This window comes from Pleurodeles waltl, chromosome 6 (assembly GCF_031143425.1).
Source record: "Pleurodeles waltl isolate 20211129_DDA chromosome 6, aPleWal1.hap1.20221129, whole genome shotgun sequence".
Classification (NCBI taxonomy): Eukaryota; Metazoa; Chordata; class Amphibia; order Caudata; family Salamandridae; genus Pleurodeles; species Pleurodeles waltl.
Window position 1 is genome coordinate 809,343,104 of NC_090445.1, and position 25,388 is coordinate 809,368,491.

Here is a 25,388-nt window from a genome sequence, read left to right on the forward strand (position 1 = left end):
AGGTGTGTGGGATTCAAATCGTCCAATGTGGCTGAGTTTTGTTCGTTTGTGTGTATTCTGACCGCGGCGGTGTGTCCCGCCAATGGAATACCGCGTTTGAATGACCGCCGCGTGGATTCGTGGGTCGTAATGGGATGGGCGTATTTCTGTTGGCGTGACGGTGGAGGTTTTGTCACCTCCACTTTTCCGCCGACCGCTGGTCTGGCGGTCTGTTGTGGCGGTCGGATTTTCGGAGGTTTGCCTTCTGCGGGTCAGAATGACCGTGGCGGGTTTCCGCGACCGCGGCGGGATTATGGAGGATTTCTGACCGGCGGTAGGCGCCTTTTACCGCCGAGGTCAGAATGACCACCTTGGTGTAATTCCACTCAGCAGTATTTGCGGTACATTTTCTTAAATAATTATTGTTAAACCTGACAGCCTTAGGGTGGTCACCCCTAACTTTTTGCCTGCCTCCCTCCACTTTTTGGACACTGTTTTTGCTGACTTTTAGACTCTGCACAAGTTATCACTGCTAACCAGTGCTAAAGTGCACATGCTCTCTCCCTTTAAACATGGTAACCTTGGATCATACCTGATTGGACTATTTAATTTACTTATAAGTCCCTAGTAATGTGTACTATATGTGCCTAGGGCCTGTAGATTAAATGCTACTAGTGGGCCTGCAGCACTGGTTGTGCCACCCACTTAAGTAGCCCCTTTACCTTGTCTCAGGCCTGCCATTGCAAGGCCTGTGTGTGCAGTTTCAGTGTCACCTCGACTTGGCATTTAAAAGTACTTGCCAAGCCTAAACCTCACCTTTCTCCACATATAAGTCACCCCTAATGTGTGCCCTAGGTAACCCCTAGAGCAGGGTGCTGTGTGGGTGAAAGGCAGGACATGTACCTGTGTAGTTTACATGTCCTGGTAGTGTAAAACTCCTAAATTCGTTTTGCACTACTGTGAGGCCTGCTCCCTTAATAGGCTAACATTGCGGCTGCCATCATACAGTATTGAATTGGTAGCTGCTGATCTGAAAGAAGTAGGAAGGTCATATTTAGTATGGCCAGAATGGTAATACCAAATCCTGCTGACTGGTGAAGTTGGATGTAATATTACTATTCTAGAAATGCCACTTTTAGAAAGTAAGCATTTCTTTGCACTTAAATCTTTCTGTGCCTTACAATTCACGCCTGGCTGGGCTTAGTTGACAGCTCCTTGTGCATTCACTCAGACACACCCCAAACACAGGGTACTCAGCCTCACTTGCATACATCTGCATTTTGAATGGGTCTTCCTGGGCTGGGAGGGTGGAGGGCCTGCTCTCACACAAAGGACTGCCACCCCCACCTACTGGGACCCTGGCAGACAGGATTGAACTGAAAGGGGACCTGGTGCACTTCTTAGCCACTCTTTGAAGTCTCCCCCGCTTCAAAGGCACATTTGGGTATAAAACAGGGCCTCTGCCCTACCTCATCAGACACTTGCTGGAGAAGAAACATGAACCAGAATCTGCATCCTGCCAAAAAGAACTGCCTGGCTGCCTAAAGGACTCACCTGACTGCTTTCTACAAAGGACTGCTGCCTTGCTGTTGCCCTTGTGCCTTGCTGAACTCTTGTCGGGCTGTAAAAGTGCTCTCCAAGGGCTTGGATAGAGCTTGCCTCCTATTCCCTGAAGTCTCAGGACCAAAAAGACTTCTCTTTTTCATTTGGACTCTTCGTGCGCCGAAAATTGCGATGCACAGCTTGCTCGGTGGTGAGAAAATCACCGCACATCGATGCTGATCGACGCGACACCTTCGGGGCGACCGGAACTTCGACGCACGGCCTCGCAAGGACACCGCCGCCCGACTTCAAGAGGGGAAATCAACGCGACGCCTGCCGTGAGAGCGAAACTTCAACGCACAGGCCAGCGGAATGACACACAGCCGGAAAACAAGCAGGAGAATCCACGCACAGACCCCAGGACATCTGGTAATCCCGCGACCCACAGAAAGAGACTGTCCGCGCGCCGGAAAGCGAAACTTCAACGCACAGCCCCGCGGAACGACGCGCAGCCGGAAAACAAGCAGGAGAATCCACGCACAGACCCCGGGACATCTGGTAGTCCCGCGACCCACAGAAAGAGATTGTCCGCGCGCCGGAAAATGACAACTGACTTCCCCGCGTGAAAAATAATGACGCAAGTCTGTGTGTGCTGGGGAGAAATCGATGCACACACCATTTTTCCACGTATCTCTTCTTCTGCGGCCCTTTGCGGAGATTTTCCACTCCAAACCAGGTAGTTTTTATGCTTGAAAGAGACTTTGGGGGTGATTCTCACCCTGGCGGGCGGTGGAGGTCGCCCACCAGAGTTCCCCCCTCCAAAATACCGCTCCGCGGTCGAAAGACCGCTGAGGGTATTTTGGGTTTTGCACTGGGCTGGCGGGCGACCGCCAAAAGGCCGTCCGCCAGCCCAGTGCAAAACAGCCTTCCCACTAGGACGCCGGCTCAGAATTGAGCCGGCGGAGTGGGAAGGTGCGACGGGTGCAGTGGCACCCGTCGCGTATTTCAGTGTCTGCAAAGCAGACACTGAAATACAAAGTGGGGCCCTCTTACGGGGGCCCCTGCAGTGCCCATGCCATTGGCATGGGCACTGCAGGGGCCCCCAGGGGCCCCACGACACCCCATACCGCCATCCTGTTCCTGGCGGCAGAGCCGCCAGGAACAGGATGGCGGTATGGGGTGTCAGAATCCCCATGGCGGTGCAGCGAGCTGCGCCGCCATGGAGGATTATACAGGGCAGCGGAAAACCGGCGGGAGACCGCCGGTTTTCCCTTTCTGACCGCGGCTGAACCGCCGCGGTCAGAATGGCCTGCGGGGCACCGCCAGCTTGTTGGCGGTGCTCCCGCCAACCCTGGCCCCGGCGGTCCATGACCGCCGGGGTCAGAATGACCCCCTTTGTTTGCTTTTTAAAGACTTAAGACACTTTATATCACTTTTCAGTGATATCGCTCCAATTCCACATTGCATCTTTATTCTTTTTGACCTGCAATTATTCAGATAAATATTATATATTTTTCTAAACACTGTGTGGTGTATTTTTGTGGTGTTACATAGTGTTATTGTATGATTTATTGCACAAATACTTTACACATTGCCTTCTAAGTTAAGCCTGACTGCTCGTGCCAAGCTATCAGAGGGTGGGCACAGGATCATTTTGGATTGTGTGTGACTTACCCTGACTAGAGTGAGGGTTCTTGCTTGGACAGAGGGTAACCTGACTGCCAACCAAAAACCCAATTTCTAACAATTATGTATATATGTATATAGACACACACACACACACACACTGGCCTGTGCATACACACACATACACACACAAGCAAATATCAGAATATGCTTTAGCTCTGCACTTACCCATCCATGAATGCCCACGTTGATGTAGCATAGGATGCATACACCAACCAGGTTCATATTTGCTTATTCCATGGTCATCTGTAGGCCTCTTTATTGATAATCTGGTGGGCAATAATGTTCATAATAATGTGCATAATGCAAATATTTTTACATCTTGAAATACTAATTTAAAAAGTTAGCCTGAAAGACATTGTACTTTTTTGGTGTTTTTTGGGTATTTTTTAAAAATACAAATTATTCTCAAATGGAAAAAAAACACATTTACAAATAGATATATGGATAAATAAATGGCACAAAAGTAGTTAACTGAAAAAAGAACACATGTGAAATATGTCACCACATTGGTAAATACATCCAAATGACAAATATATTGGAAAATCCGTATGTTAATGAAGAAAAGTCCTCCGCGTGGTTATGGGCTTGTACCCCTGCCCTGTGTGCTCAACTGTACTTTTGTCTGGATTCCTAATACTGATTTTTGTTGTCATAGCCAAACACGGATCATGTGTGTGCACCATTACATAGGTCTGTCTCACGGATTAAGTCTTGTTGGACCAGAAGCGTTGCCCAAAGCGTTACTCTTATAGTCGTAGAAGGCTACTGTCTTCACCAAGAGTTAAGCAGCACAATCGTGGGTGTTTCAGTATACCGTGTACTGATCTATAGGAGTGAATGTGTCCTTTTTAACATGTGTCACTCAAGGGAGGCCTGCAGTCTCAGTCACCTTTTTAAAGTTCTTCTGCTGTGTGCTTAACTCACCGTTGGCCTACATCAGTTACATGTAAAGTGCTGTGCAGCACAGGAGTGGTGACTTTGTGCTGGTTGTATGTGTGCCTGGGAAGGGTACAGTAGAGAAAATGAACAGTGCTGGCGATGGGGACTTGTAATCCCCAGCACAGTGCGGATTACAGCCGCCGGGACCACCAGACTGCAGGCTCGAGGCAGCCTGGTGGTGTTGGTGGTTGGACTGTGGCGGTTCCACCACGGTCATAATGTGGCAGTCAGACACTCACGACTGCGGTGGTCCGACCACCAACGTGATCCCCATTGTGTTTTTCAGTGCATGTGCTTGTGAGGAGTACAGTATGTATTCTGCACTGCACACATTGTAAATATGTGCACCAGCAGCATGTTTGTTTGCATGTATCAGACCATGGCACAATGCAGAAAGTCTACAGTGCTGATCAGTGTACTCCTACAAAATATGTGTGCTGTATGAATGTGCACCTGGAGTGGCACAACACATGGAAGTAACAATAATGGACAGTGTATGTGCTGTGCACGTACACTGAGTACAAACGTTCCTGAATGGTACATCATATGACGGACAGTGGGTTCCATTTTGAAAAGTCCAGGCTGGCATGGTGAAGACATGAGGAGTAGAGGAATTCCCCGAGACAGATCTATGTATTGCTGCATTTCTATGAGCTGACTGTGACACACTGGAGAAGGGAAAGGGAAACTCCTCCTGCACGTTTCAAATGGTGTTCTTTGATTCAGTGAGAATTGACAAGAAGGGGCCTGGATGGATCTCAGAAAGGAAACAGGGTTAATAGGGGAATCATAGATAGTATGGCTGAGAGCCCATGATTAAGTTTTTATTGTACATATCACTGTGGCTGACATTCAGGTGTGAACTCTAGTTCTTCTCATGGCCTGTTTTGTGGGACTATCAGCTGCAAAATCTCTCCTACTGTGACTGACAACCTTTCAAGAGGAATAGAGAGATGAAAACTGCACGCTTTGGGTGCTGCCACTCCTCCTTCATGCAACTTCCCTGAGCAGGACTGGAGTATTGCCAGCGCCCGGAGTCGGAACAACAGCTGAGATGCTGAATGCTTCCCTGCTGCTGGAGCGGGTAAGACTTGTCACAGGCCTACTGAACCTCCCGGGGGACGCACGGCTAAAGGTGCTGTGGTGCCAAAGACACTTTTGACTACTTTTTAATAGTCAGGGTAGGCTCTTCAGTTAGGCCTACTAGTGATCATTCTCTAGATGTGGCTACCAGTGAATGGGGAATAACCCTGACCACATCCAGAGAATGTGGGAGAGGGATTTATCAGTGTATCATGTTCAAGTGGATTGTGTTATTGCTGTTGAATTTTGTAATACTTTTTTGAATGCACAGAGTTAGAAATAAAATACTTCTTTTAAATATGATAATGAGTATTTGACTTGATATTGACATTACTATGTGCTCTTTGAGTAATGAGTCGTGTTAACTAACCACAATCTATACTTCACCAAGGGAGGCTTTTACTGCTTTCACAGTTGCCACTGAGAGTCAACTGCAGAAGGGAAACTGGACCCAGTTGCTCAGGATTTATAGTGTCTGGGCCCAGGATATCATGATTAAAAGGCCTCAACCAACATGGTTGGGCCTAGTAACTCCTGGGTGTCCCCTGGCCCTCTGAAAGAGGTTCTGACACCATAGTAATTTATTTTACTTATACATAATCCAAATTAATATAAGCATCCATTGCTCTAGCATACATATCAGTAATCCTACTTAATGACAAAAACAGTTACATGAATTTGACGCTGTACTCTTTCTATTTTTTTTTTTAAATGCTACACATTTGAATAAACACAATGTATTTGACTCACTGCTGGACCATATAAATGGCTATAGTTTGTCGGGCTGCCTTTGCAATAATAATAAACTCCTCTTCTGTGAAGATGGGGTCCTTGCAGCAGTAGACTTGGGCAATGCTGTGAATCAGCAGATTTCAAAGAGCAGTAAGGATTGATGTGGGTGTGTTCTGTTCTAGTCTACACAGCAAGTGATAAAATGACTGGAAGAATGCATGTATGCCTATTTGACGGGCAGAAGTATAAAATGAAAAATTAAAGACGTACAAAAAAATAAAGTCTGTACTGATGTTGATAATCCATCCTCAATGACGGACATATCTGTCATCCACCAGGTATCTTTACTACAGTGTAGTCTTAATTTTGCTGCCTGACAGTATAATGAACAAAATTGAAGAGAAAGTTCTTGTTGCAAATATGTCCGTAAAGCATTGCAATAGAGACAAAGAGTATGCAAATATTTTCCTGATTTAGATACCATGCAACTGAGCCACCAATATTAAGCCAACAATTGGAAGGAGATTTAGGTGGTCATTTCAACCTTGGCGGTCTTTTCACAAGACCGCTGAGGGACCGCCATGCTGAAGAACGCCAGTGCTGGCGGTTTTCCACCCGGCGAATTATGATTTCTGGCATCCCTCCATCCTTTTCCTGATGGAGAGTCACCAGCAGCCATATTGGCGGTCGGTGGGGAAGTGGAGGTTGCACCACCTCCACCGCCCCATCAACAGAACACCGCCCACCAAATCACGTTACCTGATTCGGCGTGGCGGTGTTCTGTTGATGGGGTGCTGGCGGCGGAGCAGCCCCCATGGTTACCGTCCCCTCCCGGAGGATCAACGGACCAGGTAAGTTGATCGTCCATTAGGGGAGGGGGTGGAGGGGTGTTGTGTGTTGTGTGCGTGCATGGGCGTGTGGGTGTGAGTATGTAGAGGGGGTGTGTGAGTACATGTATGCATGCGGGGGTGTTGTGTGTTTGTAAATGTGTGCGTCTGTCTGTATGTATGTCTGTATGGATGTGTGCATGTATGTCTGAATGTGGGTGTGCGTGTATGACTGTGTGTGTGGCTGTTGGCATGTTTGTTGGTGTGTGTGCAGGTATGTGTGTTGGTGGTGTCTGCGTGTGTGTCGGGTGTGAGTCTGTATAGTGATTTTGGGGGTAGGGGTGGGGAGGGGTGTTCTGCCACCTTTGTGGGGTGGCACGGGGGTGTGGGGTGTCGAGGAAGGACTCGGGGTGGGAGTGGGGGAGAACCCTATCATTGCCAGGGAAGGAATTCCCTGGCACTGATAGTGCTTACCGCCATGGATTTCATGGCGGTTCCCAACCCCATGAAATCCATGGCAGTCAGCCGGTTCATGATACCGCCGGCAGTCTTGTGATGGCCGCCGGGCTGGAGACCCAAGTCTCCAGCCCAGCAGTCGTCTCCGCCCTGGCAGCCGGTTCGGAGAAGTGGCGGATGACCATGGCGGTAACCGCCATGGACATGATTCCATTTGTTTTACCGCCAGCCTGTTGTCAGGAAGACCACCGCTTCTCCGCCAACCGTCAGGGTTGTAATGAGGGCCTTAATGCCAAAACTTAGAAGTCCAACAGCTATTCCTCCAATTGTGAAGATAATGGCGGTCATTCCGACCCCGGCGGGCGGTGGAAGCCACCCGCCTGGCGGGAACCGCCAGAAGACCGTACCGCGGTCAAATGACTGCGGCGGTCATTCTGACTTTCCCGCTGGGCCGGCGGGCGACCGCCAGAAGGCCGCCCGCCGGCCCAGCGGGAAAGCCCCTTCAACAATGAAGCCGGCTCCGAATGGAGCTGGCGGAGTTGAAGGGGTGCGACGGGTGCAGTGGCACCCGTCGCGATTTTCAGTGTCTGCTAGGCAGACACTGAAAATCATTATGGGGCCCCACGACACCCGTTCCCGCCATCCTGTTCCCGGCGGTTTTTACGGCCAGGACCAGGATGGCGGGAAGGGGGTCGGAATCCCCATGGCGGTGCTGCGAGCAGCGCCGCCATGGAGGATTCTTTGGGGCAGGGGTAAACCGGCGGGAAACCGCCGGTTGCCCTTTTCTGACCGCGGCTTTACCGCCGCGGTCAGAATTGCCCATGAAGCACCGCCAGCCTGTTGGTGGTGCTTCCTCTGTGCCCGGACCGCCAGGGTCGGAATGAGGCCCAATGTCTGTATATCCTTTTTCTGCAAATGTTTCTTTCCAATATACTGTTAGAAATGCAAATGGAATGCTACACCCAAGATTTTCAGCCACACCATTAATACTATGCTCCACTGCGTGAATGACTACCTCCAATTTCCAAAGGACAATGCAATTATGGTTTGGGAGGCTTTTCCTGTGTAGTTGGTAAAATAGATAGAGCTTACATAGCATTGTTTCCACATCATGACCAGGAGTGAGTTTTTCCTAATAGAGAACATTTCTAGTCCATCAATACTCAGGTTGTTTGCTCACCAGATATCTACATTTCAAGAGTGTGTCAAATTTCAGGCTCTACAGATGACTTGCTAGTGCTATGCAAATGCAGCATTCTGCAACAGAAGTTTATATCTAACATGAGAGGTGCCACCTAGAGCAACATTCAACAGGCATTTCATAAAGCCTATGGGAAATACTAGTTGGCAAGTAAATACACTACTGTTAAAAAGGAATATTTTGAATGGCCTCTATGGACCTGCTATCTGCTTTTGATTGTGTAAATCAGTCAATCTAATGGAGGCTTTTGTTGGTCATTGGAGGAGATAAGCCACTAATGGAATCCCTGTGTTCATTTTATGGTGACACTAAGGCAGATAAGGTAAATGCACAGACTTGTTTGTTGATAGTAGAGGAGTAAGGTAAGGGTGCAGTTTAGCTCCTACACTGTATAACAATAACAATAACATAGGAAGAATTTTGGTGGAAAGAGCATGAGACATGCAGCAGGTGGGTTGCCACCCCCTCCAATGCTGCTTTAGGCCAATGATGCCATTTTGATGGGAATCACTCTTCAGTGTTTAATTGATTATTTTTCTCATATTATGGATAATCTGGTTTGAAAGTAAATAGTGGAAAAGCATTCACCATGACCAGGGGATTAAAAATGGAAGAGAGAGGATGTAGTGTAGTGGTCAGAGTGACTGCCTTGAGAACTTAAGATCTGGGTTTGAGTCTTGACGTCGGCACAACGCCCTGTGATTCTGGGCACATCACTTAATCTCTCTGTACCCATGGACATCGCCTTGAGACCGTGATAAACTGTGCTATATAAATCTTCATTTCATTTCAGAAAGATAAGTACTGCTACTCATTTCTTGAATTTCAGAAAGATATTGTCAACAAATACGATTTCCTTCCTAGATCTGCTTTCTAGTTAGAAATAACTGGAAGCTCTAGCTGGAGATTATAAGTTTGCATTTAGATAAAGCCATTGCAGCTGTTTTCAGATTTGCTGCCAGCTTGGGCACACAGCCACTTAAGTGTAGAAGCAAGTGTGTTACTAGGATAACCTAGGGGGTTGGCATTTGTTGATACGTTATTGTGAATATAATATAGAAAGCTGAAAACAGGCACTTGCAAAATATGTTTGCAGTTCTCTCCGGTTGTTCTAGTGTCATGCTGAACTATGTTTTTCTTTGAAGATAAAATGTTGCAACCCATCTTCAGTTACAGAGATATATGGATAAAAGATGCTGCCTCACTAAATGGGAAAATTATAGGAAACTGCTTGGTTCTGCAGGAAGCATTAAAATTCCGTGACTGAACTAGTTCAAGAAATCATGTGAGAGTATAGGTATGCTCAGCTTTTTTGAGGACCCTAAATCCATGAGAGGAATAGCAAAAAGGCTCCTCACTGTTATGACTATTAGGTGAGAACAGATGAGAGGGAAGCTAGAGAATTAAGCAAAGCTTCACTGGTAGCCTATAGTACTCTGAAAATAGCCCCCGGAACACAGTCTTTCACTCACTAGATTTATTTATATGCTTATAGCAAATAAAGCTATTTTATTATGCAATTTCCTCCTTGCCCATGTGATACCATTTCAGAGCAATGCTCACTTTATTTAGTTTTCTTTTGTGATTTTTATACACCTCCAAGGGAAAGATATACTACACAGTTGATAAGATATTTAAACTTTGTACAATGTAGGATGGCCCTGATGTCTTTGCAACAATTTAATTCTTGTCACACTTGCTTTTTATTGTGAATTTTTTATGCAAGTTAAGTAAATTAGGAAGAAGGGTATTGTACTTTAGGGTGGGTTGGTAATGTTTTTACTTATGTGTATTTATTATGTCACTGATGATATTAGGATTTGAAACTGGGTTTTGCTTTGGGGTTGTATGTTTAGGTAGCTACAATATTGTAATTATTAATATTTATATTCAAATAGTGTAGGTGCCAGGGGAGTTATATAAGTATGTTTGTAAGACGAAATCAGTGTTAAGGAACTAGATACATTGCTTTCATCAAGAATTTTGATTTTAATTATGTAAGATAAAATAATGACTGGCTTTTATGGCTATGAAAGCCAAATCAAATTTTACTTGACTCAGTATCAGTGGTCACAAATGTAATCTCCCTGACATACTTCGGGGCTTTCTTTGTCACTTGTACTGCCAAATCAGTTAATTTATACCAGGCCAGTGACATATTAGTGGGCTGGATGGTGGAGCCAGTGGGGATTTGCCAAAACAAAAATCAGTAGTACATGCTCGTGCAAAGGCAGACAGCAAACCTTCCTTTTTTAGTAGAACTCCTTTTGTTACCCTCTTCTAAACAACTGCCAAAGTACATGGTTTAGACAATGTATTACTCATATTCTAGAGGCATTTCAGGTAGTGGGGAATCCACTGGAGGACTTTCCTTCATCATGCAATCCCTACAGAGGGAATAGTACTAGTGGAAAGTCCTAAAACAGATGACTAAATGCTTTCCAAAACAATCAAAGCATAGTCTGACGCTGCTCACACATAAATCAAGTCCTTACTCATCTGGCACAACAAAGGTAAAATAATCATATTGAGCTGACAAATATACTATTTCCTCTGCAAATATAGGAATTAGTATATCATTTTTATAGCATCTTGAATTGCTTTAGTATATCTTAGAAGCAGTTGAAATTAGTTTACTTTTTACTGCTCTAATATTAATTGCCAGTTCCTGCTCAATAACCGCACATTATTTTAGTTAGTGGTGTAGCAATAGATGTCTCTACCTTTTTGCATTCTGGTTATGAGAGTTGAAAATCATAATTACTATAAAAGTGTTTCCCCATTTTCTTTCAGGTGAAACAGATCAGATAATCTCTCTAGTAGGATGAGTGCTAGTGAAATCAGGACATTTTGTGGGGTTTGACATAGTGCCCATACACAAATGCCAGTGGGACATCATAGGGAAAACTAACTGTTTTGAAAGTGTATATTTCCCTTTATTAACCTCAAGGTGTCCAAAAATAATTTAAAATGTGTGAATGGTGAATGAAGTAAGGTAACAATATTGCAGAAGAAAAATGCATTTATGACAAAGTAGAAACTAAAATTGAAAGTGCAGGCCAAAGGATGGAAACTCATTCAACCATTCACATAGAAGCCAATGAAAAGAACGTTTCAAATTGAAGTAAAAGGGGACTAATAAAATATCAGAGAAATCTGCTTATGAGACCACCAACTGGACCTAAAGCTCAGTTGAGACTGAGGGATGAGTTCACACTGTTGAACAGAACTTCAGATGAATACCAGTAAGGGATATTGTTTTTTGGCTAAATGGACATCAAAGCATTTTGAAGTTTATGAAGTAGTACCTGTGAATTATTCTTTTACACATGTTTACATGCCTTTATAAATTGACCCAGAGTACCTAAAATGGGAATATGCAAGGACTATACATAGACATATACTACCAGCAGAAAGTACTGTGACCTGTGTTTGCACTTTTACTAATGAGTTGACTATTTCAGACCAATTCATAAAGATACCCATGCACAAGGATATTATTTCCCATACTCATAAATTATTTTGTGAATGAGCCAGATAGTATTTATTATCAAGTATGAGTTAACCCAGGTTTTGAGAATGCAGGCCAAGTAAACTTTTCCAAGCAAAATTCCAGTACTTTGGATCTGATGAACAGAAGATTAACTGAAGTCAGATCTAATAAAGAACATTCATGGTTGCAAAGTTACACATTTATTTGATGCTTCATTGATGACTTATCTTGATAGTTGCCACTTTCAAAGTTCTCAGAAAGTCATTCTGATTCAGGGGACTAACCTGCAAAGTAGTATCCTGGCAATGCTAGATAAACTCAGATTGCAGTGACAGTAACACTCACTTGATAGCATTTGGAGGTTGGACTTTACTCCTAGCAAAACATGGCACAATGCAGGCATGGCATATGTTTTTGGATTTAAGCTGTAGGTAGGTATGGGTGGAGTATAATTATGATGTGTAAATCACATATTTTGAGGACATTGCGTTTTACTCTTGTTACAATAAATTCCTGAAATTAATGTATTATGCCACATTGTGTAACTGCACACTGTTTATGTTAAAAATGTACTGAAAATGCACCATTCCTGTTAACAATTTACAGAACATAAGTAGCTATTGTTCACATTGCATTTGTTTTTCACACAGTTTTTAGCGCAAAATGCATCCTTGCATCTCAGATTGACAACAGAACACAGTTCATTCACAACATGTAAATATAGGCCCACATGATGAATTTGCATTTCTAGTAATTGCACATAATTTTGCCTAATTCTGCTGATATTTTGAGTAATTATGTGAAAGCAGATAAGGCCAATTTTCATAATATTAGACAAAAGGGCCTATTAGCACATTTGTTGCCCTTTACAAAGGTTAACATTCTTTTTCTGGGTACAATTATCCAGTGGATGTAAATGGGTGGCAATGGCACCTGTAAGTAGAATAATTTTGTTTGTTTCAGAAATGAGTGTAAAGAATTCGGACTACATTGGCACAGATTTTGGGTGCATTCCTGTCCTTGTCCCCTGCACAGATTTCTGCACCAGAGCAGGGGCCCTTCCACCATTGTGGAAGGGTGCCTTTGTTGCGGGAATGATTGTTTTTGTGCAGGAAGAGCCACCTTCCTGCACAAAAACAATCACTAGTGGTGTTTTCCTCTTTCTATGTGTGCTGCAAAATGCAGTACACATAGAAAGAGATAAAACAGAACAAATAATGCTATTTCTCCCTGTTGGGCCACCCTTCCGCCACCACGGTGTGGCGTAGGCTTTCAATACATTCCTAGGTTTACGAAACCTTGGAAATCTGGGAATGCGTCAAAATTCATGTGTGTTGCGTGGGAACATCAAATGCAACACTCATGGAGCTCCTCTTTGAAGTAAAGTAAAGCAATTCAGTGACTTGTGCTGCGTTGCCTTTCTCCATATCCACACGGCCATGAAAAGCTAGACAAAGTGGCTTTGCGCTGCCTTGTAGGTATTGGCCTGCAGCCTGCGCCACCTGTGCATCACAAAAAGTAATCCACCTGTTGCGCAATCCGCTTGTAACTGAGGCTTTTAGTGTGTTAGATACTTTCAACCTCCTTCTGTAGTAAACTGTTGGTCACTTGCTCAATTTGCCACAAGGCCAACTTAATCTTCCATCCTTCTGAAGTTGATAAATTGAGTACCATTGACTCAGATAGTCAAAACACACTTTATTACCAGTGCTTTGAAACAGAGAAGTGCTACATGAAGCACCATATTAAAACACATTATGAGAAACATCTAATAGGTCAAGAAGGTTTGTTCCAGTGACTAATATTGTCTGCTTTTCACCTGTCAATTTTATTTGCACTCATTGTTGCCTTCAATATTTCAGTTCCTTTTTCACTTCATCTCAATTCTCTGACCATTGGCCACTCAATCTGGGGGAAAGTGATTGAGATGATTGAGGAGTCATGTCGCAGGTACAGAAAAAAAGGTGCCCAAAACAAGGGTTCCTTAGAGTCAACTTGCAAGTTTCAATAATGACACTTACATAAAAAAAAGCTGGGCCTATTATCATAGGAGAAATTATTTGAACCCTGTGAGACTATTTTCAGCAAGTGCACCAGCACTTCCTTTCAAAGATCGAGGCAGGAAGGGAGAAATGTTTACAGTGGATTCCTATAGGGGTAGCAAAGTTCAGTTGAATTATTTTGTCTTTTCTAAAACAGACAGCCACATTTCCCAGGTTCAAGAATGCTGCAGAAAGTAAACGTGGCTTACATTTCACTGTCTTCACAACATGAGGGCAGGGGTCTAAAGGTCAGTGCCAGTGGTTGCAAGTCACAAGCCAGCTGTCTGAACTCTGGTGAACCCTAAGTGACACCCATTCTGCCTTGCCTTGACCACATGCTTCTGTATCTAGGAAAAATCATCACATCCCAAATGAAGGAAGGTATGGAGAGAGATATATGCATGAATAAAAACAGGAAGTGTTGTGGGTGAGTCTAACCTTTATGTCCATGTAGAGGGAGTGGTTAGGGAAAGGCACTGAAGCAAAACTCAAGTTCAATTAGGAAAACAAACTGCTTTTTTAGATGGTCCTGCCTTGAGGGGGTCGATCAATTTCATTAAGTAAGAAACAGGAAAAGGAAGTGTATGAGAAAGCAATTATTATTTAATGTATCTCCCATGAATCACAGAACAGAATAAAACACCATGTTAAATTAGTATTAGTCAGATAACAAACAGAAGACGTAAACAGTTCAAAATCTTATATTACCTTTAGAAATGCTCAGTGTAGTCAAAACTATAATTCTGTTCAAAATTTGTTTAATTTTAATTTAAATTTAGAGCTTCTTTGTGTAGCTACGCCTTGAGTACAATGTGTAGTCTTAAACACCTCTTTGAAAATGTATGTGCTCAAAATAAGAATTATTGTACTCTTGGTTCTTAAATTCCATTGATTACCTCAATATTTTATAATGGAATACATGGTCAACCCCACAAAGCCCAGGGCAAGCCCGGGTTACTCTTCACCTGGCAGAGGTGGGGCTGGGGCACACCCCTGATTCTGGCACCCAAAGGTCTGCATTTGAGTGTGCCAAGTTAGCCTTCTTTTACAGGGAACCCTCCTTGCAGAATTTGTAGGAATCTGGAATCAGATACCAGACTGGATTGCTGATGTAGAAGTTACCTAGTACCACAACAGGTACTGGAGAAATACAAATGCCCATTACCTTCCTCTTCTCTGAACCAATGGACTCAAAGCAGTTTCTGCAGTACTCGTGTCACCGCCTAGAGTCTTCCACAACCTCCTGATAGCCCACAACTACCACCAAATGGCTTTTTAACATCAGTGCTGCAATAAAAAGGTCAATCTTTGCCATAGCTAACAGGGGGTTAAGCTCAGGTATATTTAGTGACCTTGGTGGTTCACCCTTATAAGGGTTGGACATATTGCTGGAATATATCCAGGGAGTGCTGGTATCCAAGCTGAAGTGCTGGTTGCTGTATTAAGTCTGGAAGGACTTTTGTCGCCCATACTACAGTTGTTCTTGGAGGTGGAGCTGCACTGGTGCTCTAATGCTGTGCGCTATATAGTACCCATCTTTCTTCCATGGGGTTGGATGTCCAGGAAGTGCTGGTAGTTGTATTGAGCCTGAATTGGACTTTGTGTCCCTACTACAGTTGTTCTTGGAGGCAGGGCTCCATCTGGTTTACCTATGCGCTAGATTATTCTCTCATAACACAGAAGCCCAGGGAGTGTTGGAAGCTGTATTGAGCCCAGCAGGACATTGTGTCCCATACTACAGTTGTTCTTGGAGGCGGGGCTGCACTTAGTTTCCCCTTGCCACATGCTATATAGCACCCATCCTCCTCTCATGGTGTGAGCTAAGGGTGGGCCTGTCCTGCATCCATCAGTGCCAGAAAGAGCCAGCAGCATAAAGAGCAAGGGTTTTTCCAATGAGCATTATCCCCAAGATCTACCTTTGTCCTCCTTTTGGATTGTTCTGCTTTCCATCCTCCTTCTGAATGTGGGAAGTTGCCTGTGGTGGGCTGACTACCTGGGAGAGGTCCTCTGGAGTGCCTGGTCTCTTTCAAAGGGCCTAGATGAACAGTGACTTGGGAAAGGATGATCATTGGTGATTGTGTGTCTCTGTAGTGGGAACCCACTTGTCTTTCTTTGATGCTCATTAGGATTGAAGTAACCTTGTTGGGGCCGTCTCCTGTTTTGTCTCAGAAAGGCGGCTGGTTCCAGTGTTAAAGTTCACCCACAGGGAAGTGCACTGGACTTTTGGACTTCTATTTTTCATATGTTTATTGGTGACCTTCATGTAATGAATTTACCTTTGTTCATTATCCTTCATCATGTTGTGTGTTGTATTTGCAGGATTTTTTTTACTGTAGGAGCTTTGTGCATCTTCAGTTGGGGTTCTTTGAGGAAGGCTGGACTCATTGATAAGACATTCTACCGGGCTTATTTGCTCATAAGCTGAGGTTCTACAGCACATCCAATTGAGAGTCTCTTTTTTAGCAGGTAAATTTATTTCCATTGCTCCTATACTGTGTTTTAATAAGTATTGTTGTGTGGATTTTCTTATAATGGGAAAGAGAAAAGCCACAGAGAACTTGTGAGGAAAAAGGTCTAAAAGCAACAAACATATTCCCATTGATCCTCTTGGTGAACCCCAAGCTGATATGCCAGTTGAGGTCATAGATACTCTGATTGAGGAGGTTGAATCTCTTTTGGGGAAAGATAAAGTGAACCTGCAGAACCAAGGCGAAACAGCTCGCAACATCAGACCCATATTTGATCAAAAGCAAAAAATGTAAACAGACAGATAACATTAAAATCTCTCATGCCTTGGAGGATCTCTTGTCAGGGGACATGACAGTTAACTCTGAAGTCCTGCAATCTCAGGTTTGTCATTCTACTGTGTTGGAGCCAGTTATTTCTTGAACAAGCAGATACTTGGCACTTACCAAATGACAGCCCTGCACCGGTACTGAAGAGACACTAGAGAGAATGTGGTCAAAGGCTAAATTGGGAGCTCAATCTACTAGGGATTCATGCTAGTCAGCAGCTTGCAGGCAGAAGTAGCTAATTTGAGATCACAATTGATAGCGCTCGCTGATGAAATAGGGCAATTGAGGCAATTGCACCAGCCTGCATTACCTTTAAAAGATAGCCCCCAAATTAATTCAAGCACTCCCATTAATCACACATATACTATTTTAATTAATGACTGTAAGAGGCCAAATATGCAAGTGACAAGATGGCTTATGGAGCAGAAAACACGATTTGGCCTAATACTCCCTTTGATCTAAACCCCTAAGTACATCAGACAAGTAACAAAAAGCATGTAGGGGTGGGTCATGATAGATCTAATGTTTCACAAACGTTTACCATGATAAACACATCTGGACCTAGAGCACATCCATTATAAAGGAGCTATTCACCCCTAGAATGAGACAGGTATCATGAGGTAAGGGGGCACAGAGCCTCAGTCTCAGTCTCAGATTTTTCTAGTATTTATCTGACAAATGTGCCAAAGTTAGCTGTGGGAGTAAGAGAAAAGAAAGATTTCAATGAAAAACAATTGTTCTCATTTGATCGGCCAGGTGTATAAATGTTGTTCTTTAATTCACTCTGGCATTGTTCGAGCTTTTAGACTACACCATTCTATAACAAAGAATTGTGACTATGTTGAAATAAAAAGAAGAAATGCATACTTGGCAAAGGGCCTAGTGAGCCTAGGTCTGTGAAAAAAAAAAACTCTGGATCTTCAATCAAGTTTAAACTAAGACCCCTGTCTCCTCCACTGACAGCTAGTAATTCTTATTCCTCAAGTCCTAAGCTCTAGGGAGGGTGACTTAGCCTGAGCTCACACCAGATGATATTAGTGATGAAGTGGGGGTGGGTGGGGTTTTGTTCTAATGCCCAGGCTAGGGTGTCAGGGTAGCTTTGTAGGGAATTCATGGAGACATCCTTCTCAACCATCTCACATTAAAAACAGTCAAAGATCCTAATGCTATCAATATTCTGTCCTGGAATGTGTCAGGTTTAAAATCTGAACTTGGACTCTTGGATTGGGGCACATTTATTGATTACTTTGTTATTTGTCTACCTCAGGATACATGATGCTTGGACCCAGTGTATAGGACAGGCTTTTTGAATCTTTGTATTCCTGCACACCACACAGGTATACATCCTCCTTCTGTTGTGGTTACACTTTAGGTTTTCTCTTCATTGAATGTAGACATATGACCCGTTGGAGTGATTTCGATATATAGAGTTTCACCCTTACAAGCAAGGATGGCTGAATAACATACATATATACCATGTACAATAGAGGGAGGAGTGGGGGTGGAGAATCAAAACATTGAAGCATTTGATGATACACAGGAAATCTATAACATCCATGATCCCCTTTTTATTGTGGGGGACTTCAATACTACTTTGGAGCCCCTAGACATCTGTGGTTAGTCCTCCAGAAAAATCGAGGATGCTAAATGGAGCTTTTCTGCTTTGCAGATACCTCCGTAATGCATGTTATGGACGCTGCTGGTCAATTACTCTCTCTCACTTTATCCTATGGTCTAGGGGGGTGTAATGGTCATAGTAGATCTCATAAGCTTGAACACTACACCTACAGTCAGCCAGGTTGAAAGGTTGAACAGTGACCATAATTCTATTCACTGTACACTAACGAACAGCATTACTCACTTGGAGGATGTGCTGTTGTCTCTTAGCAGGGACACTAGGCCAGCAAATAATAGGTGCTCTATTAAATGGGAGAGAGTCTCAACCCAGCCTAAAATCTTGAATGAGATTAATAAGGCTCTTACCATTTCCACTGATGATGTAGACAGCTTAACCCCTTAGCTGCTGGGCCTTTCCCCCCCCAGTGCTGAGCCCTTTTTTGGCTATTTGGGGTAGTTCGCGCTTAGGGCTTCATAACTTTTTGTCCACATAAGCTAACCACGCCAAATTTGCATCCTTTTTTTCCAACATCCTAGGGATTCTAATGATACCCAGAGTTGGTGGTTTCCCCTGGAGGAGACCAAGAAAATAGCCAAAATACAGTGAAAATTTAGTTTTTTCCAAAAAAATGGGAAAAAAGGGCTGCCGAAGAAGGCTTGTGGTTTTTTTCCCTGAAAACGCCATCAACAAAGGGTTTCTGGTGCTGAAATCACTATCTTCCCCCCTTTCAGGAACGGGCAGACTTGAATCAGAAAACCAAATTTTTCAACACAAATTTGGCATTTTACTGGGACATACCCCATTTCTACTATATTTGGTGCTTTTAGCCTCCTTCCAGTTAGTGACAGGAATGGGTGTGAAACCAATGCTGGATCCCGGAATGCTAAACATTTATGAAAACTAGACAAAATTCTGAATTCAGCAAGGGGTCATTTGTGTAGATCCTACAAGGTTTTCCTACAGAAAATAACAGCTGAAATAAAAAAATATTGAAATTGAGCTGAAAACAACAGCCATTTTTCTTTATGTTTTACTCTGTAACTTTTTCCTGCGATGTCAGATTTCTGAAAGCAATATACCGTTTTGTCTGCTGGACTCTTCTGGTTGCGGAGATATAAAGGGCTTGTAGGTTCATCAAGAACCCTAGGTACCCAGAGCCAATAAATGAGCTGCACCCTGCAGTTGGTTTTCATTCTATACTGGGTATACAGCAATTCATTTGCTGAAATATGAAGAGTGAAAAAGAGGTATCAAGAAAACCTTTGCATTTCCAAAATGGGATCAAGATAAGGTTTTGAGGAGCAGTGGTTATTTGCACATCGCTGAATTCCGAGGTGCCCATACTAGCATGTGAATTGCAGGGCATTTCTCAAATAGACGTCTTTTTTACACACTCTCTTATATTTGGAAGGAAAAAATGTAGAGAAAGATAAGGGGCAATAACACTTGTTTTGCTATTCTGTGTTCCCCCAAGTCTCCCGATAAAAATGATACCTCACTTGTGTGGGTAGGCCTAGTGCCCGCGACAGGAAATGCCCCAAAACACAACATGGACACATCCTATTTTTTTATAGAAAACACAGCTGTTTTTTCCAAAGTGCCTACCTGTAGATTTTGGCCTCTAGCTCAGCCGGCACATAGGGAAACCTACCAAACCTGTGCATTTCTGAAAACTAGAGACCTAGGGGAATCCAAGGAGGGGTGACTTGCGGGGCTCGGACCAGGTTCTGTTACCCAGAATCCTTTGCAAACCTCAAAAAGTGGCTAAAAAAACAAGTTTTCCTCACATTTCGGTGACAGAAAGTTCTGGAATCTGAGAGGAGCCACAAATTTCCTTCCACCCGGCGTTCCCCCAAGTCTCCCGATAAAAATGATACCTTACTTGTGTGGGTAGGCCTAGCGCCCGCGACAGGAAACGCCCCAAAGCGCAACGTGGACACATCCAAATTTTTGGAAGAAAACAGAGGTGTTTTTTGAGAAGTGCCTACCTGTAGATTTTGGCCTCTAGCTCAGCCGGCACCTAGGGAAACCTACCAAACCTGTGCATTTCTGAAAACTAGAGACCTAGGGGAATCCAAGGAGGGGTGACTCGCGGGGCTCGGACCAGGTTCTGTTACCCAGAATCCTTTGCAAACCTCAAAAAGTGGCTAAAAAAACAAGTTTTCCTCACATTTCGGTGACAGAAAGTTCTGGAATCTGAGAGGAGCCACAAATTTCCTTCCACCCGGCGTTCCCCCAAGTCTCCCGATAAAAATGATACCTCACTTGTGTGGGTAGGCCTAGCGCCCGCGACAGGAAACGCCCCAAAGCGCAAAGTGGACACATCCAAATTTTTGGGAGAAAACAGAGGTGTTTTTTGAGAAGTGCCTACCTGTAGATTTTGGCCTCTAGCTCAGCCGGCACCTGGGGAAACCTACCAAACCTGTGCATTTCTGAAAACTAGAGACCTAGGGGAATCTAAAGAGGGGTGACTTGCGGGGCTCGGACCAGGTTCTGTTACCCAGAATCCTTTGCAAACCTCAAAAAGTGGCTAAAAAAAACAAGTTTTCCTCACATTTCGGTGACAGAAAGTTATGGAATCTGAGAGGAGCCACAAATTTCCTTCCACCCGGCGTTCCCCCAAGTCTCCCAATAAAAATGATACCTCACTTGTGTGGGTAGGCCTAGCGCCCGCGACAGGAAACGCCCCAAGGCGCAAAGTGGACACATCCAAATTTTTGGAAGAAAACAGAGGTGTTTTTTGAGAAGTGCCTACCTGTAGATTTTGGCCTCTAGCTCAGCCGGCACCTAGGGAAACCTACCAAACCTGTGCATTTCTGAAAACTAGATACCTAGGGGAATCCAAGGAGGGGTGACTTGCGGGGCTCGGACCAGGTTCTGTTACCCAGAATCCTTTGCAAACCTCAAAAAGTGGCTAAAAAAACAAGTTTTCCTCACATTTCGGTGACAGAAAGTTATGGAATCTGAGAGGAGCCACAAATTTCCTTCCACCCGGCGTTCCCCCAAGTCTCCCAATAAAAATGATACCTCACTTGTGTGGGTAGGCCTAGCGCCCGCGATAGGAAACGCCCCAAAGCGCAACGTGGACACATCCAAATTTTTGGAAGAAAACAGAGGTGTTTTTTGAGAAGTGCCTACCTGTAGATTTTGGCCTCTAGCTCAGCCGGCACCTAGGGAAACCTACCAAACCTGTGCATTTCTGAAAACTAGAGACCTAGGGGAATCCAAGGAGGGGTGACTCGCGGGGCTCGGACCAGGTTCTGTTACCCAGAATCCTTTGCAAACCTCAAAAAGTGGCTAAAAAAACAAGTTTTCCTCACATTTCGGTGACAGAAAGTTATGGAATCTGAGAGGAGCCACAAATTTCCTTCCACCCGGCGTTCCCCCAAGTCTCCCGATAAAAATGATACCTCACTTGTGTGGGTAGGCCTAGCGCCCGCGACAGGAAACGCCCCAAAGCGCAACGTGGACACATCCAAATTTTTGGAAGAAAACAGAGGTGTTTTTTGAGAAGTGCCTACCTGTAGATTTTGGCCTCTAGCTCAGCCGGCACCTAGGGAAACCTACCAAACCTGTGCATTTCTGAAAACTAGAGACCTAGGGGAATCCAAGGAGGGGTGACTCGCGGGGCTCGGACCAGGTTCTGTTACCCAGAATCCTTTGCAAACCTCAAAAAGTGGCTAAAAAAACAAGTTTTCCTCACATTTCGGTGACAGAAAGTTCTGGAATCTGAGAGGAGCCACAAATTTCCTTCCACCCGGCGTTCCCCCAAGTCTCCCGATAAAAATGATACCTCACTTGTGTGGGTAGGCCTAGCGCCCGCGACAGGAAATGCCCCAAAGCGCAAAGTGGACACATCCAAATTTTTGGAAGAAAACAGAGGTGTTTTTTGAGAAGTGCCTACCTGTAGATTTTGGCCTCTAGCTCAGCCGGCACCTAGGGAAACCTACCAAACCTGTGCATTTCTGAAAACTAGAGACCTAGGGGAATCTAAAGAGGGGTGACTTGCGGGGCTCGGACCAGGTTCTGTTACCCAGAATCCTTTGCAAACCTCAAAAAGTGGCTAAAAAAACAAGTTTTCCTCACATTTCGGTGACAGAAAGTTATGGAATCAGAGAGGAGCCACAAATTTCCTTCCACCCGGCGTTCCCCCCAAGTCTCCCAATAAAAATGATACCTCACTTGTGTGGGTAGGCCTAGCGCCCGCGACAGGAAACGCCCCAAAGCGCAACGTGGACACATCCAAATTTTTGGAAGAAAACAGAGGTGTTTTTTGAGAAGTGCCTACCTGTAGATTTTGGCCTCTAGCTCCGCCGGCACCTAGGGAAACCTACCAAACCTGTGCATTTCTGAAAACCAGATACCTAGGGGAATCTAAAGAGGGGTGACTTGCGGGGCTCGGACCAGGTTCTGTTACCCAGAATCCTTTGCAAACCTCAAAAAGTGGCTAAAAAAACAAGTTTTCCTCACATTTCGGTGACAGAAAGTTATGGAATCTGAGAGGAGCCACAAATTTCCTTCCACCCGGCGTTCCCCCAAGTCTCCCAATAAAAATGATACCTCACTTGTGTGGGTAGGCCTAGCGCCCGCGACAGGAAACGCCCCAAAGCGCAAAGTGGACACATCCAAATTTTTGGAAGAAAACAGAGGTGTTTTTTGAGAAGTGCCTACCTGTAGATTTTGGCCTCTAGCTCAGCCGGCACCTAGGGAAAACCTACCAAACCTGTGCATTTCTGAAAACTAGAGACCTAGGGGAATCCATGGAGGGGTGACTTGCGGGGCTTGGACCAGGTTCTGTTACCCAGAATCCTTTGCAAACCTCAAAAAGTGGCTAAAAAAACAAGTTTTCCTCACATTTCGGTGACAGAAAGTTCTGGAATCTGAGAGGAGCCACAAATTTCCTTCCACCCGGCGTTCCCCCAAGTCTCCCGATAAAAATGATACCTCACTTGTGTGGGTAGGCTAGCGCCCGCGACAGGAAACGCCCCAAAGCGCAACGTGGACACATCCAAATTTTTGGAAGAAAACAGAGGTGTTTTTTGAGAAGTGCCTACCTGTAGATTTTTGGCCTCTAGCTCAGCCGGCACCTAGGGAAACCTACCAAACCTGTGCATTTCTGAAAACTAGAGACCTAGGGGAATCTAAAGAGGGGTGACTTGCGGGGCTCGGACCAGGTTCTGTTACCCAGAATCCTTTGCAAACCTCAAAAAGTGGCTAAAAAAACAAGTTTTCCTCACATTTCGGTGACAGAAAGTTCTGGAATCTGAGAGGAGCCACAAATTTCCTTCCACCCCGGCGTTCCCCTAAGTCTCCCGATAAAAATGATACCTCACTTGTGTGGGTAGGCCTAGCGCCCGCGACAGGAAACGCCCCAAAGCGCAAAGTAGACACATCCAAATTTTTGGGAGAAAACAGAGGTGTTTTTTGAGAAGTGCCTACCTGTAGATTTTGGCCTCTAGCTCAGCCGGCACCTGGGGAAACCTACCAAACCTGTGCATTTCTGAAAACTAGAGACCTAGGGGAATCTAAAGAGGGGTGACTTGCGGGGCTCGGACCAGGTTCTGTTACCCAGAATCCTTTGCAAACCTCAAAAAGTGGCTAAAAAAACAAGTTTTCCTCACATTTCGGTGACAGAAAGTTATGGAATCTGAGAGGAGCCACAAATTTCCTTCCACCCGGCGTTCCCCCAAGTCTCCCAATAAAAATGATACCTCACTTGTGTGGGTAGGCCTAGCGCCCGCGACAGGAAACGCCCCAAAGCGCAAAGTGGACACATCCAAATTTTTGGAAGAAAACAGAGGTGTTTTTTGAGAAGTGCCTACCTGTAGATTTTGGCCTCTAGCTCAGCCGGCACCTAGGGAAACCTACCAAACCTGTGCATTTCTGAAAACTAGAGACCTAGGGGAATCCAAGGAGGGGTGACTCGCGGGGCTCGGACCAGGTTCTGTTACCCAGAATCCTTTGCAAACCTCAAAAAGTGGCTAAAAAAACAAGTTTTCCTCACATTTCGGTGACAGAAAGTTATGGAATCTGAGAGGAGCCACAAATTTCCTTCCACCCGGCGTTCCCCCAAGTCTCCCGATAAAAATGATACCTCACTTGTGTGGGTAGGCCTAGCGCCCGCGACAGGAAACGCCCCAAAGCGCAACGTGGACACATCCAAATTTTTGGATGAAAACAGAGGTGTTTTTTGAGAAGTGCCTACCTGTAGATTTTGGCCTCTAGCTCAGCCGGCACCTAGGGAAACCTACCAAACCTGTGCATTTCTGAAAACTAGAGACCTAGGGGAATCCAAGGAGGGGTGACTCGCGGGGCTCGGACCAGGTTCTGTTACCCAGAATCCTTTGCAAACCTCAAAAAGTGGCTAAAAAAACAAGTTTTCCTCACATTTCGGTGACAGAAAGTTCTGGAATCTGAGAGGAGCCACAAATTTCCTTCCACCCGGCGTTCCCCTAAGTCTCCCGATAAAAATGATACCTCACTTGTGTGGGTAGGCCTAGCGCCCGCGACAGGAAATGCCCCAAAGCGCAAAGTGGACACATCCAAATTTTTGGAAGAAAACAGAGGTGTTTTTTGAGAAGTGCCTACCTGTAGATTTTGGCCTCTAGCTCAGCCGGCACCTAGGGAAACCTACCAAACCTGTGCATTTCTGAAAACTAGAGACCTAGGGGAATCTAAAGAGGGGTGACTTGCGGGGCTCGGACCAGGTTCTGTTACCCAGAATCCTTTGCAAACCTCAAAAAGTGGCTAAAAAAACAAGTTTTCCTCACATTTCGGTGACAGAAAGTTATGGAATCAGAGAGGAGCCACAAATTTCCTTCCACCCGGCGTTCCCCCAAGTCTCCCAATAAAAATGATACCTCACTTGTGTGGGTAGGCCTAGCGCCCGCGACAGGAAACGCCCCAAAGCGCAACGTGGACACATCCAAATTTTTGGAAGAAAACAGAGGTGTTTTTTGAGAAGTGCCTACCTGTAGATTTTGGCCTCTAGC